The following is a 14,021-nucleotide window of genomic DNA, read 5'->3' on the forward strand; positions in this document are numbered from 1 at the left end:
AATAAACATTAGAAATCCCTTTCAGATTGCCCAGGGAGAAATACACATGGAGGGTTGTTCGTGTTTTGAAATGCCATGTTATTTGGGGGGGAGGTTATCTATTTGTCATTAGTGAACAACCGCCTCAACAGCATGACATGCATTTGTGAGCACTGTGTGCTGCACCAGGATCTGACCCTCAGATTGCTGGGGCCATTCCTAGTCCAAGGCTGTGAAGTGAGGGCACAGCCACCCTGCCATGTTTCCTGGGCTGAAACACCAGCCCCAGGTTTGAGAGCTGTTGGGTGAAGCAGACGTGAGGGCTATCAGCACTTTTTTAATGCCTGCTCTCTGCAGGCACCACACGGTAAATTGAGAGGCAAAGACATCCTGCAAGTGTCCATTTCAGCTCAACCTAATTGGCTGTGGCCTTTCAATCAGGCACTTCATGAAGACACTTAGGAGTGTGCCTGCTGCTCTTCTGCATGGGCAAACTGGAGATGATTTGAGCCACAGGTTAAGAAGGGATGGGCCACCCCACTGCCATAATCAGCCCTCATCAATCACCATGTTCAGCGTGGACACAGAAAGGCTGAAGTGCAGCTAACAAGGCTCTGTCAGTTAAAAGCTGGAGCTGAGGGTATCACAAGTGTTAAAACACTCTATTTACTATACTTGAAGGTAAAGCAATCTATATCCCAATGGCTGGAGTCATTTGAGGCTCACAGTTTGCTGACAAATGTGGATGGACAGATATGTAAAGATGATGCGTCATGAGCTCTGCTGATGAGTTTACAGCAGAAGCCTCTGAATTCACATCAAATGTGTCAAAGGGTGACAGAACTACATCACACAAACTCTGGCAGTTTAATTTGGTGTCAGCTATTAGTGTTGACTTTCAGCACTATTGCCGCTCAGTGTTTCTGCCAGCAAGGTGACACAGCCTCGCAGATTGCTAAATTTCTTTGTTGTAAGAAATAGGGTTTGCTCACTGCATGGTAGTGCTCTGATAGAGGAAATCCAGAAGGTCAGAAAACTGTTTTTCCAGGCTGAAGTACTCCATTTTGTGACCTAGACTTTTCATTACATTATTTTTGGTTAAGTATTTGATTGTGTCACTACACGGGGAAAATGTCTGCACTTTGGGTTTTTTAATTATTCTCAGTTGTTTGGAAAGGTCTTATTCGTGTTATGGGCTCTGCTCAGCAATGCTAGAATTCACCAGATACACTGAAGGACTGTGGAAGTGTGGAAGGCTTTGAAAATTGAGTTTTCCATTCAAAACATTTTCAAGGCAAAATGGTGGTTTTAATATGTTTTGTTCATCAAACCTTTCCTTGGGAGATGATTTGGGAGTTTGGCAATAGACTCAAAATGGAAATATTACAGCTTCCTCTTCTTCTATCCCTTCTTAGCTATTGTTGCTGAACCTTGCAAAGAATTGGAAAAAATAGGATTAAAGTGGAGTAAAAGGGGGACAAGTGGGAAAACAAAAGCTACGCTACTTGAGAACAGAAAAGGTTTTATGGGAAAGGTACCCAAACCCAAAACATTTCAAAATGTGTTATGTAGAACAGTTTCCTTCATCAACAGAATAGGGTGGGGAAAAAAGGACAATTGTGTCTTCTAAAAAGACTTAAAATGGTTGGTATCCAATTGTATTCCTTTGAAAATGTCCAGTGTGAAGGCAGATGTACCCAGACATCCTGTCCAGGAGTCCCTGCCAGGCTCATGGAGGGGGGGGTTGGCTTTGGTGCTCCCAAAGATGGAGATGAGAAAATACAGCTCCCATTGCAGTGAGATTGTTTAATACATACTCTCTATCATTCACCAGCATAAGTTTAAGCAGCACATAAGCCACTTTGACACAGCAATATATCATTCAAAAACAAAACCTGTGCACTCTGCACTGGGCAGGGGCGGATAGATAGCTCATCAGAGGGAGAGAGAGTCTTTCATCAGCTGCCTTTCACCAGGTGATGACAATAATCATTTCAACACAGAGTACACAACCTAGAGTGATGAAGGCAGCAGAACACATCTGGCCTGATCTCTTTAATACCGAATATTTTAAAAACCTGAGAACATTTGTCGGGGTGGTTCAACACAATGCCTGAGCCATAGGAGAAAAAGTTACATTTATTAAAAGAAGAGCCAGGAAAAAGGAAGACAAACTGCCTGTGACAGAAAAGCGTGGCTCGTGCTGCATCCAGCTCTGACTGTGCTAGTAACTTCACACTGGAGATGTCAGAAGGTCAAAAAAAATTTTACAGCTTTGAGCATCTGATCCAAAACTGACCAAAGTCATTTCATTGCAGTCCCATGTATTTCAATAAGCTTTGGCTTGGTATGCTGTAGTTACATCAACTGAGCGCTGTTCTACACAACAATATGCAGTCCTGAGATTGTGCTTGTCCTCAGGGTATAAAAAAATGCTGTGTAAAAGTGGTCAGCATCATTCCCGTAGGTTCCCAAGCGGGAAGTGGATGCAGAGCAGTGAACTTGCTTAACCAAGGCCACCCAGCAGATTCAGGGTAAAGCCTCATCTGGAAATAGAAAAGATCCGAGCCCTTAGGTAGCGTTCAAGGACATTTGGGTTGGTTCCAGCTACAAAGCAAGCTGGCAGGTCTGGGGGGGCTTTGCCAAGTACTGTGTTATTTGCTGGCAGTTCACAGGTCCCATACATGTGTCATCCCATGTGAGAACTGCACATGGATACCTCCCAGCCACAGTCTTGATGGACATTTTTGGTCTAGAGCTCAGGAACCCCTCCCTGCTTGACCCCTCCATTCAAACAGCACACGTGAGAAGGAAATAAAGACATCCTGCATCTTCTGTGCTAGCCCATAAAAGACTAGGAGTATGGGCACAGGGTATGTGTTTTCTCTGCTCTTCAGGGCCAGTGATATGTAGGAGAAAACAGCCTGTCGAGAGCAGGGGACAGATTCCTGAGTGGACACACACACAGCTCCAATGACATATTTTTTTTCTTTCATGTGAGGTACAAACGACGTCCCAAAGAAGCCTGTTTGTGTTCAAGTTAAGTGGTGCTGGGCATCATTCAGATATTTGATGATTTTCCAGCAAGCAGGAGAACCTCAGAAAGTCTTGAGATAAAGCCCTAAAATAGAGCAAAATTATGTCTTTGAGTTTCTCCAAGGATTTCTTTGCAGTGTCATCTATGTACAGACCTGTTCTCTGCTCAGCAGCAGGAGTTTTTCTTGTTCTGTATTTGACACAGAGATTTTAATAAAAGTCCTCTGTTAAAAAATCCCCCAAAAGCACAGCTAAAAATGGAATTAAAATGGATTAAAAATCAGTTAGTATATTAACATGATGGTAAGAAAAAAAAGAGATGAAGAAGAGCATAATAAACAAGACAATATGAAAAAACAAAGCTAATTGCCAGCCTGGGAGAGCCATGCAGCACATTCCTAGTAAGCTGTCTGTCTTAAACCCTCTGGATCAAAAAGTGATTAATCCTACAGACAAATGTAGCCTTGATGGTAGAGATACTCAAAATCCCCTAAACAGAGCAATGAAGTGTTATACTTACCATTCTCAAGGCCTCAATTAAAGGGTCTTTAACTTCAGCCTTTCCCATTGTGTTCCCTGATGTACCAGGAAGCCCCCTTATGGCAATCTACTCCAAGCCTTAAAAAAATACTCTTGGCAAAGCCTGATGCCAAGGTTTTCTGGAAAATATCTCTTCTTTTTTTTTTTTTTTTTAAATTATTAAAGCTGGTTTTCTGCTTAAAAAACACAGAGAGCTTTTTGACTGTCTGTGCTGGATTTTTTTATTCAGCACAATCTGGTTTATTACACATTGTGTTAAGTGAGGCCTTTTAGGCTCATCACTGCATCACTGGCACAATGCACTAAAAGGTTTTAAAAAACACATCACACTAGAAGTATGGGTGCTGGAAAGTGCTCTAGGCACTATTTGGCTAAACAAGGGACTGAAAGTCTTTATCAAAACCAGACATCAGTTAAACAAGTTGTTGCCTTGCCAAATCCCACTGTGGCCCTGTGGTGGTACCTGCCAAGGAAGGTGTTTGCTGGTGACTCCAGGCTCCCTCGGATGCCTCTCGCAGTTATTCTCAGTGCTAAAGAAATGCTCTAAACAAACTTGCTAATAGAGAGAGTGAAAACATAGAAATTTGAGGAAAGCCTGAACAAGCACCCTCATTGACTGAAAAATTAGAAGATGGGTTACCTGGCCGAGCTGAGGCCACTCAGAAATATGAGGCTCATATGTCAAATTCAGGGAACTTGAGCAAACAGCCACAAAAATTGGGCAGCTCAATTTCATATATTTGATGCCAGCGTGGGATATAATTAGTGCAAAACAAATGTATCATTCAAATGTTTCGCTCCATTTGCTGAGGGAAACCAGAATTCTGATGCTTATAAATAAGATCCTTGCTCTGTACAGTGCAAGACCCTGAACTTCCCTGCAGCACTGTGCTGTTTCACATCCCAAACACCGCTCATCTACTGAACCAACCGGAAAAGACAGTGGTTCCCAGGGGAGGAGGGCAGGGAGTGAATACCTTCCTGACCCCTACAGTTGCTCATTTTATGCCGTGAAACATGAAATTTGATTACTCTTATCATTAGCTTAGCTCACATAGCTACAAATGTTATTAGTAGCCATAAAATTATTGAGGCCCTTTTAAAATCCATTTTTAAAGAGTGTGTGACATGTATTAGCAGATCTGAAACCCTGATTTCAAATACCCTCACTCGAACATCAGAAACAAAATGTCGAGCTAAGCAACAGTGACAGGGCTTGAGACGCGCTAATGAAGAGTGGTGCCATTGCCTAAGAGAAACATTACACATTATTAACACATTAGCCTGCTAAGGCACTGTGCCAGCTGTAATAAGCAACCAATTTGGCATGCTAACTTAGATACACAGGACCATTCAGAAAATCTTCATTCTTTTTTTTTTCCTCCCCGGTGACAAACACGTGGCGCACCCCATTCCCACCTCGCTGAAGCCCAGAAAAATCACTGCTTAGCTGGGCCCCAATTCCTGTGCACAGTTGGTCACTGCACTATTAATACTTTGACACCAATCCTTCTGATGCAAGGTCCAGTTCACAAATTGGCTACATATATTATCTGTGCATGGGAGTGTGGAGGGATAAATCATATTCATTATTCACATTCATGAAATTCCAAACACATGGGAAGTACTGATGGTGTCCTTGGGGAAAAAGAAACAGCTTGTCAGAGATATCCAAGTAAAAGGGGTGCAAAATCAATTATGAAAGGAGGTGTTTCCTGCTCTAACAAGCTAATTACTGTACATCAAGTCACAAAGGGAAAACTGATGCTTTTTATTTTTTTAATGGAGGTGCTGTCAGATTAAATCAACTTGGAAGGACGACTGGGTTTAATGTATTCCCTCAGCTGATGCTCTCTTTAACACATTTACATATGCAAACATGTTAATATTCTGTCAGGATCCATGACATAGGACTGACAGGGCAGAACCTAACAAAACAGTTACATGACCCCACTCCTGCAGCTTATTTATGTCATTTACATACGCTGGTAACTCCAGCTCAAACTGAGAGTGATTGGCTTGGGAGTCACCACTGTGAAAGCAGGAGCATCTCAACAGGGAAATGACACATCCCTGCTGCTGGAAAGATCCATTTTAGGAGACAAACTGAACGTATAAATTGCTAATGAACTATGCCTTCCTGTCCAGCACAGCCAGCAAAACTGCAGATGGTTGATTCCCCCTGGGATAAGAAATAGGTGAAGCTGGGGTATTTGTTAGATGGCTTCCAGGTTATCTGCCAGGAGCAAAGAGCCATGTCATGCTGCCTTTTCCACGGCATGAATAAGAGCAAGGGGTATTTGCTGCCCACCTCTCCCAGCCCCTTGGCCAGCCCACACCCGTAGGGGCTCACTGGCTTTCCTCGAGGCTCCTGCCCCAGTGCTTGTCCAGGAGAGTGCAGTGCTTGTCTGCATCCCTGACTCCATTTCTCCATCCTTCTCTGCCTTCTCTTGCAGATTCACAAGCCTCCGAAAGCTTGCAGTCAGCAAAAGCTCCCTATGCACACAGGCCTTCGTGTTGGGCAGTGATGCTCACCTGTGTTAGGGGTCGAGGCACTAATGTTTCCATTCAGTGCTCTCCAAAAGATTAATTGTTTTTATGCAGCCATCTGCACTAGAGGCCAGGGGTTACACCCTGCCCACAACAATACTGTGTATGAGCAAATACCCAGAGAGCAGTGTACAGGCTTGCAGGTCTCAGCATCCAGCTTCTTCCCCAGCATCAGGGCCGGGTGGCAGGGAGGGTCAGCATTGCCTCATTCGCCCAAGATCCCTTGCCCCCAGGTGCCAGCCAGCTCCCTGCCTCTGCCAGCAAGCGCTGGCCTCAGCCCAGTGCTGGGGCTGCAGGGGCAACTGGATCAACAAAAGGTCAAGTCACCCCACGTGCCTACAGGACAGAGAACCACACCCAGCTTTGAGTCTCACTATCTCATCAGAGTGGGCTTGGCAAGCAAGCGGCTTCAGTGCTTTGGCTGCCCCGAAGCTGACAGCCAACCCCCCGCGGACAAACAGCTTCCCAGGGAACTGCACAGGCTGTGCTCCGTGCCTGCTGCAGCTCTGCTGGCCGGCATTTGCAGGCTCCAGCGGGATGGCTGCACCCAGCTGCGTCAATCTGTTTCCACCTCTGAGCTGACTAGAGCTGAAAGACAGATGACCTGTTATATATATTTTCTTACCTTTAACTATTCCCACATGATCGGAGCGTTTCTGGGATATAGATAATAGGTCCACTCTTGAAGTCTTTATCAGGGCCACATTGTCACTGGTCACTGCAACACCAGGTGTACAGGGGAAGATTAGAAGGAGCAATCAGATTTCCGTTTGTGCAAAGAAAAGGCGGGAGAAATTTCTATACTTAGTGGTGGTAACAAGCTTCTCTCCATTGTATTCAATGGACAAAGGCTTGTTTTAAAAGAGCATCTCCCACTGCACACTACCCACCTGCAGAGCCAGCCAGGAGAGAAGGTTGTATTTTCTAGAAGGTGTTTCAGCTTGGACACTCTCACATTTCTTCTTCAAGAGAGGAATATAATCAAACTCTTTACTCAAGCAAAACTACCAGCATAGCTCCACCTAAATGCAAAAGGAGTAAGGTCAAAACCTAGTCCAAGATGAACCAAACATCTGTTTATTTGCCTGTTGTCTTCTCTCCTACTGAGTAAGCATGGACAGTGCTAGGGAAACCACGTCATTCATAAAGTGGATTGATATCCTTGAAGCTGTTCAGCTCCTTCTTGAGGAAAATGCACAACCTGTGTCTTACACTCAGATGGATTCACTCACTTGTGGAATTTATCCCTTGATACCATTGTCTGACATAGGCTTTCCTTCACATACACATCTGCAGACAGCAATTTCCTATTACAGATGCTGCCCATCACCTCCATGTTCCTTTTTTCCACCCACAAGGAATTCAGATGTAGGCACTTCAGAGCAAACTGGGACAGCCAAGGGAAGTCTGGCCCAAACTTGCTCGTGATTTAGCACAGACCCAGAAGGGCTTCATGGAGAGGACAGAGTCCAGTCAGCAATCCTGGCCAGCATGCTGTGACCCAGGCCAAACACTGAAAAACAGAGCCCTTTTCTCCAGACTCCATTTTCCTGGTGCTCCCAGGCAGCGCTTGCACAAACAGGAATGGTAACACTGTTAATGAGGAGGGGCATTCCCCATGGGAAGGTGGAGTGGCTGAAACCTGAAAAAATTCACCCCACAGCAGCATGAATGCTTCCAATCGGATGGGAGCTGATGGTGTCAGAGCACAAAACAAGGGCAAGGGAGAAAATGGAGAATGGAGTGTGAGCTGCAGGGTGTTTCAAACCCTGCCTTGCCAGGCAAGGTCCCCTTGCTCCTCCATGGCTGGAGTAGATGACTTGGGTCTCTGGGAGCTCTCTAAGGAGCCTGCCTTGGCCACACTAGCTAAGATGCACTCTCCAGTGAAGTCTGTCTCCTCAATAAAGGAGAAAATGGAGAAGATGGAGACATCTGCTGGGAAGCTGTCAGGTTTATTAGATACATGCAAGTTTGAGGACAGAGCACCTAGAGGATCTCAAGGAATCTGAGCTCAAAGAAATAAAGGCAACTTCAAAAGGCACAACCAGACCAGAGGAATCACTTAACAACAATAATTTTTTGCTGGAAATACAATTGAAAACACCTGAGAATCAAATCGGGATTCGGTCTATCCCCCTGCCTGGAATTGCAGCTGCTATTGATTCTGGGCACTAGATCTTAGGAAAGCTCTTCTGTAAACTCCTGACACTGGCCATTACAAGCGATCCCAGATGTGGAAGGATTTATGGGATCCCCACACCTTAAAATATGTGCAGATTAAAGACTGTGCTAGTTCTAAAGCTAGAGGGCTTTAGGGTGCTCGCTCCCCCTCCTCTCTCCTCAGTGCTGGGTGTCACAGAGGTGCCACTGGCTGCCAGGGACAGAGCAGGCTCAGCCTGGGGACCATGGAGCCGTGGCAGCTCGTGGAGTGCCCTGGGGTGTCCACAAACAGGGACTTGGAAAAACACATCTACAAATACTGTATTGCAATCCATGAGAAATGGGTTACTGTCTCTAATCAGGAAATCTGGTGCAAATCATAACTCACCTGCAGTTAATAGTCCTTACCCAGGAGAGCCCTTTGTCATGACTTGAACTACCTCACCAGGGCACAGAGGAGGGACAGGCACAGCTCTGTCACCAGCTGGAGGAGTCCAGGTCTGGGATGGTGCTGTAACCTGCTGGAGCTCCTCCATGCCCCACACCAGCATTGCAACTTTTCCTTTCTATTTCATCCCACAACTCCCATCCAGGGACCACAAGGCAGAAATGGGGAGACTGAGGGATGGATACACTGCTTGTAGACTTTGCAAAGAAAAAAGCAACCTGGTCCACCTTCTAACCATCCCAGTGACCCTAATACCAGGGAAAAAATTTGTGTTGACTCAAGTCAGGATAAGATCAGCCCCTTTCTGCTGCCAAAATAGATGAGGCTGTTCACAGTGGTAAATACTGGTGAGCTTCCACCAGAGAAGGCAGTTTTTCTTCTGTGGCAAAAGTCAGGAGTGTATCTCCTCACTGTGTGTACCTGTGAGCATCACTAGAGGCAGGTTGATACTATGTAATTTCCTTAGTATTTGTCTTTAATAAAACAGCAGTCTTTAAAGAATTTAAAATGTACCTGATCAGAAAGCTGAGTGTATGGCATTTAGTGGGATTTGATTTTGGGCAGTGAACACAGCAAAGCAAGCTGCCAGCTTGTGTGCACACACATCTCTGAATTGTCTGAGAGATCTCAAAACTGATGATCGATATGTTGTCTGTTGTGGTAAACAGACATTTTTAAAAGATTCTTCCTTCATAGTCCACAGAAGAATTTGATTTCCATGCCTATTAAATAATGATAGATTTTATGACAGCAAATGTAAGATCTGCCATGTGACTGGGATTAACTTTTGCTGATAATCCAATATCTGACCCTATAGGAAAGTAACTAGTGTTTCACATCTCCAGTGCAGCACCTAGCCTGCTTTTAGAGCCCAATGGGCTGGACCCTCCCTTCTACCAGGACCCTACCAGCCTGCTACCAGCTTGTCTCAGGCAAAGGAGAGCAAGACAGCACGAAAAACCACCAACACAAATTTACAGGCAAGGTATTGTTTCCTGGTTTTGTGTGTATTTTAATGTAGGGGTTGATGTCACTGTGCGTGCTCAGGTAATGAAAACCCATATTTCCGTATTTTCTTGACTCACCTGGCACAGTTTGAGCCTTTATTTTATCATGCCATGCTCTGTGCTTAGTCAGGGGTTGTCACGAGGGACTGTGAGCTCTGACTGTGCAGTGGCACATGGTGTCCACCCCAGCGATGTACCAAAGAACCAGGGCACTCTTCCTTAGAGCAGAACTTCACTTTTTGCCAGCAGGTGAGAGACAGAGTCAGCATAAGTAACAGATATCATAAGCTTCTCATTAGCAAATTGACAGAGCTCAGAAACAGAAAGGCAACTTCCCAAGACCTGCTGCTTCATGTGAGTGGCACAGCTGCCACACAAATGCTTTAAAAATACCAGACCAAGCCCCAGCTGAGCTGTTTGAAGCCCCACAGACCCCTGCACCACTCTGAGTGACATTTTCTTTTGCCTTTAAGGTGAATAACTTGCAAAACTGCTACAGCCAAGAGTTTCAAACAGCTGCTCAAGCCCTTCAGAAAAACAAAGCTCTGAAATCATTAACACTTGTGATGTGCTCCCATCTTGAAACAGAAAATTAGTCCCCTTCAGCAGCTAACGGTAAGTATATCAAACATGAAAATCTATCAAATCTATCAAATGCTGATATCACGAGGGGTATATAATCTGTCCTCAAAATGAAGGCCATGGGGTCTCTTGATAGGTGTCATCCTACTGAAATTATGGATGTTGTGGGTTTGCATGACACAGAGGAGCATGTTTCTATTGAAAGAGCATGGTAACTCATTCTTCTTTGCCTTGATCCTGAGTCAGGAGTCTCTCCACCTCTGGATACATGTGAAATCTGCTCCAGGCAGAGCAGCCCCAGTGTTGGGTGATGTGGTCAGAGACCTGTCTGATTTGACGCAGTGTCAGAATCCTCCTAGTCAGAACAGTGCCTCAGTTCAATCTCTGCCTCAGGTTAGCTTCTTAACACACCCAAAACAAGGAGGCAGGCCAGCAGGGAGACTCTGTGAAGTGAGTCAAATATGACAAGATCCCCTTGGCTCCCCTGAGGGAGGAAGGGGCAGGGAATGAGATGCCCAGATTGCCCTAGCCACTTCTGGGACAAACATTTACTTTAGATTAAGTGGCATGTAAAGGAGAGAGGAGCCCTCTCTGGCTGGCTGCTAGGGTTGATAGTTAAATATTTATAATGTCCAAATTAGCATAGTGGAAGCTCAATTCATCAATTTGTTCTGGTCTGTTTGTAAGAAGGAGAGGGGGTGTCAGGCACCCTGCAGGAAGTGCAGCCGTGGGTGGGCAGGTCGTGTGTGCTTCCTCCAGCACAGGGCCACACCGTGGCTCCCTGCTGGCACTGACTTGTTGCCCTGGCTCACCCCTTCGGCAGGGTCAGGGAAGAGGCCGGCTGTGGGCAGGGCTGCGGGGATCCCTCCTCTCGCCCAAACCCACCTGGCCGGGGGGCAGCCCCAGGCTACAGGGGAGGCTGCGGGAGCAGCCTGGCCAGGCAGCGCCAGCCTGGGGCTGCCCACGTGGGGGCCGGAGAGGAGTGTGGGCTGCCCTGGAAGGGTTAAGGCTTTTCAGGCCAAAATCCCCCAACAGAAGGCAGGGTCAGCCTCGGAGCTGAAATCTAAGTGCTAATGACTGATGCCCTTCACCCCTGCACTGCCTCCAAAGGCGAGTGCCCTGGATAAGCCGGGGCCGGAGAGCATTTAACATTTGAACTTCTTCTCGTCGGCGAGGCAGCAGGCCGTTGTGCGCGGGGTCGCTGACCCCCAGCCCCACTCCCCCCAGCCCCTCAGCTGCCTCCCAGCCCTAATTGAATGACAGATGGTCAGCGGCAGGGAGAGGGCAGGAGCAGGGCCCCATGCCCCCGGCGCTCCTGCCCATGCACCCCCCTCACCGGCCGCCCTGGAGGCTGCCGGGCACCTCGGCCCCGCAGCCACACACCTGGGGGACAGGGGGCAGTGGGCAGAGCTGGGTTTGGGGTGCTGTACCGAGGGCACCCCAGGACCAGGGGCGACTCACACCAGGCTGATTCCAACCAAGACTTCACCAGTCCTTCTCATTTCTCTGCCACACAACAAAACATCTCTGGATTCATGGGGATCTGACAGGTACAGAGCACCCCCGGGGGCTGCTCTCTTTCCCCTCCTTGCATTCAGCCAGGGGTGCTGGACATGTCCTGCCCTGGGTGGAGGATGCCACAGGTGACAGAAGGGGCCTTACTGTAACTGTAAAGGGGGCTGTGGAAATGGTGCTCAGTGGGGCCAGAGCCTGCCCCTGCCCCTTGCCAGCTGCCTTCCAGGCAGAGCTGGGGAGGCCAGGGTGGGCCCTTGGGGGACAGGGCCTTTGGAAGCGCAGCCCCCACACCCCCCACTGCAGTCCACTGTCCCTTTAACAGAGAGCCGTGATTCCCACAATTACTGGGATTACAAGGAAAGGGTTATCGATTTGCAGCCTGCACTGTGTGATCAGCGCCTGGGCGGCCCCCCCGGCCCACCTCTCCTACTGTAAGCACGAAACCATTTATAAATGTTTTATTTCACTGATCGCCTCACCCTTGCTGCATAATAATAACCCCAGCAGCATGGCGATATATTCTCTCCACTCCCCCTCTCCCTGTGCCCGCAGCCTGCAAAAGGCACCAACGTGATATGCAGCAGCCCCTGATTTGTGTGTATGTTTTAATTACCGCCGGAGAAACCTGTACACAAGCATAAAAAAGGGTGAGGGAAAGGGAGAGCAGGCCCAGACGGCAGAGGCAATGGCAGCCTAATGCACCGCTGGCTGACAGCGACTTCCGCTCAGGCACCTTCTCCAGATCGAACCCTTCGATTGTAACTGAAACAATTTGCATACTGATTCCTCTCATAGCCTCCCGATCCATAACCAGCCAGGCAGCTATTCAAATGCAAGTAGCATCCCTAAATGCAAGGCTAGACTGACCAAAATGCGCTGTCCTACAAGCAGGAGGAGAAGAAAAAACCCTTGATTATTATTTCTATTTTTGTTCCTTTTAACCTTTAAAAGATTTAGCTGGAAGCTGTTGGTTTGTGACTGGGGATGTAAGGGAAAGAATTGATCCTGGACTGGACTTAAAGATGGAGCAAAATGGGGCACTGAAGAGATTTTTCGTTGTGGTTTTTTTTTCCTTTTTCCTATTTTTATTTTTACCTGAGCCACAAACTGAGGCTCTTTGGGGGGAAAGAGGGTCTGTCCTCTCTCCCACCCCCTTCCTCCACCAAAACCATCTCATCTCCTGCAGACCCAGGGAATACACAAATTGCTGCCTGTGCCTCTGCCTCTGGTGCCTGTTGGGCTGATGAAGATCGTGTAATTCTGGCTGTAAATTCTTGCGTTTAAGTTGGTCCAATAAAAGATCTCTCCTACACCTCATGAGGGTTTGGTGCTTTATTTTTTTTTTTAACGGGACTGGCGTGGCAGCCGCGGTGGTTGCCTTTTTGGTTTTGGTGGTTTTTTTTTTTTCTTCTTCTTCTTTTTCTTCCTCTCGTTCTCATCTGAAATTATGCAGATAGATGATTATTTTGAGTTTTTTCCTCCTAGGGGGCAAATCTAGGAGGCAGCGGATGCCCGTCCCGGCGGCGTGCGGCGGACGGCGGGGGTAAGCGTGCCCAGCGGGGCACGGCGCGGGCGGAGGGGCCGGCGGGCGGGGCGGGGCGGGGCGCGGAGCGGCGGCGGTGGCGGGGAGCGGGGGCCGTGCGGCCTCCCCCGCGCCCGCGGAGTGGGGTGCGCGCAGGGCGGGGGAGGGAGAGGCTTCGTCCGGCGCCTCCGCGCCCGCGGAGCAGCGGCCGCGGCCGCGCGTAGGGGCCGCGAGGAGCCGCCCTGGCCGCCCGCCCCGCCAGCCCCGCGCCCGCTCCGCCACCGCGCAGCCCCGGCGCGGGGATGCGGCCGCTGCCTGCGGGAGCGGTCCCCGGAGCTCGGCCAGCCTCCATGTTTGGGGCAGTTTCTTGCTAAATTCACCGTGAATTCACCCCGAAATAGATCTCCCGGATAATTTTCTGCTAATAAGGGCCCCGCTTTTATTTCGGTTGGGATAAGTCAGCGGAGCGACGGCCATGGCGGGTTGGGGGATCGATTTCGAGCAGGTTCCTCCGCAGGTTCGGGCGCTGCACGGATTCCCGAGCGTGTGCCTGCCGGGCCGCTGTACGCGGGAATAAACGATGGAGATGCGTAGATATTTTATTATTTAGCGGCAGCTGAGGGAAGGCTTTTAGGATGCCGTGGAGCTGGCTGGCTCCTCGTCCCTCTAAAATTCCCGTTTG

At 48.1% G+C, this 14,021-nt stretch overlaps 1 long non-coding RNA gene across 2 annotated transcripts in view; it reads left to right on the forward strand.

Annotated features, from left to right (window-relative positions):
* LOC135420853 (uncharacterized) overlaps nt 1–13,525 on the forward strand; it is a 115,470-nt gene extending 101,945 nt beyond the window's left edge. The window contains exons 3-4 of one of the 2 annotated variants that reach the window (XR_010433752.1): nt 10,194–10,335; nt 13,303–13,525. This is a non-coding gene — a long non-coding RNA (uncharacterized LOC135420853). The other variant, XR_010433751.1, reaches the window with a different exon arrangement.
* Nucleotides 13,526–14,021: the final 496 nt, after the last annotated feature.

The sequence above is a fragment of the Pseudopipra pipra genome, chromosome 12, assembly GCF_036250125.1.
Source record: "Pseudopipra pipra isolate bDixPip1 chromosome 12, bDixPip1.hap1, whole genome shotgun sequence".
NCBI lineage: Eukaryota > Metazoa > Chordata > Aves > Passeriformes > Pipridae > Pseudopipra > Pseudopipra pipra.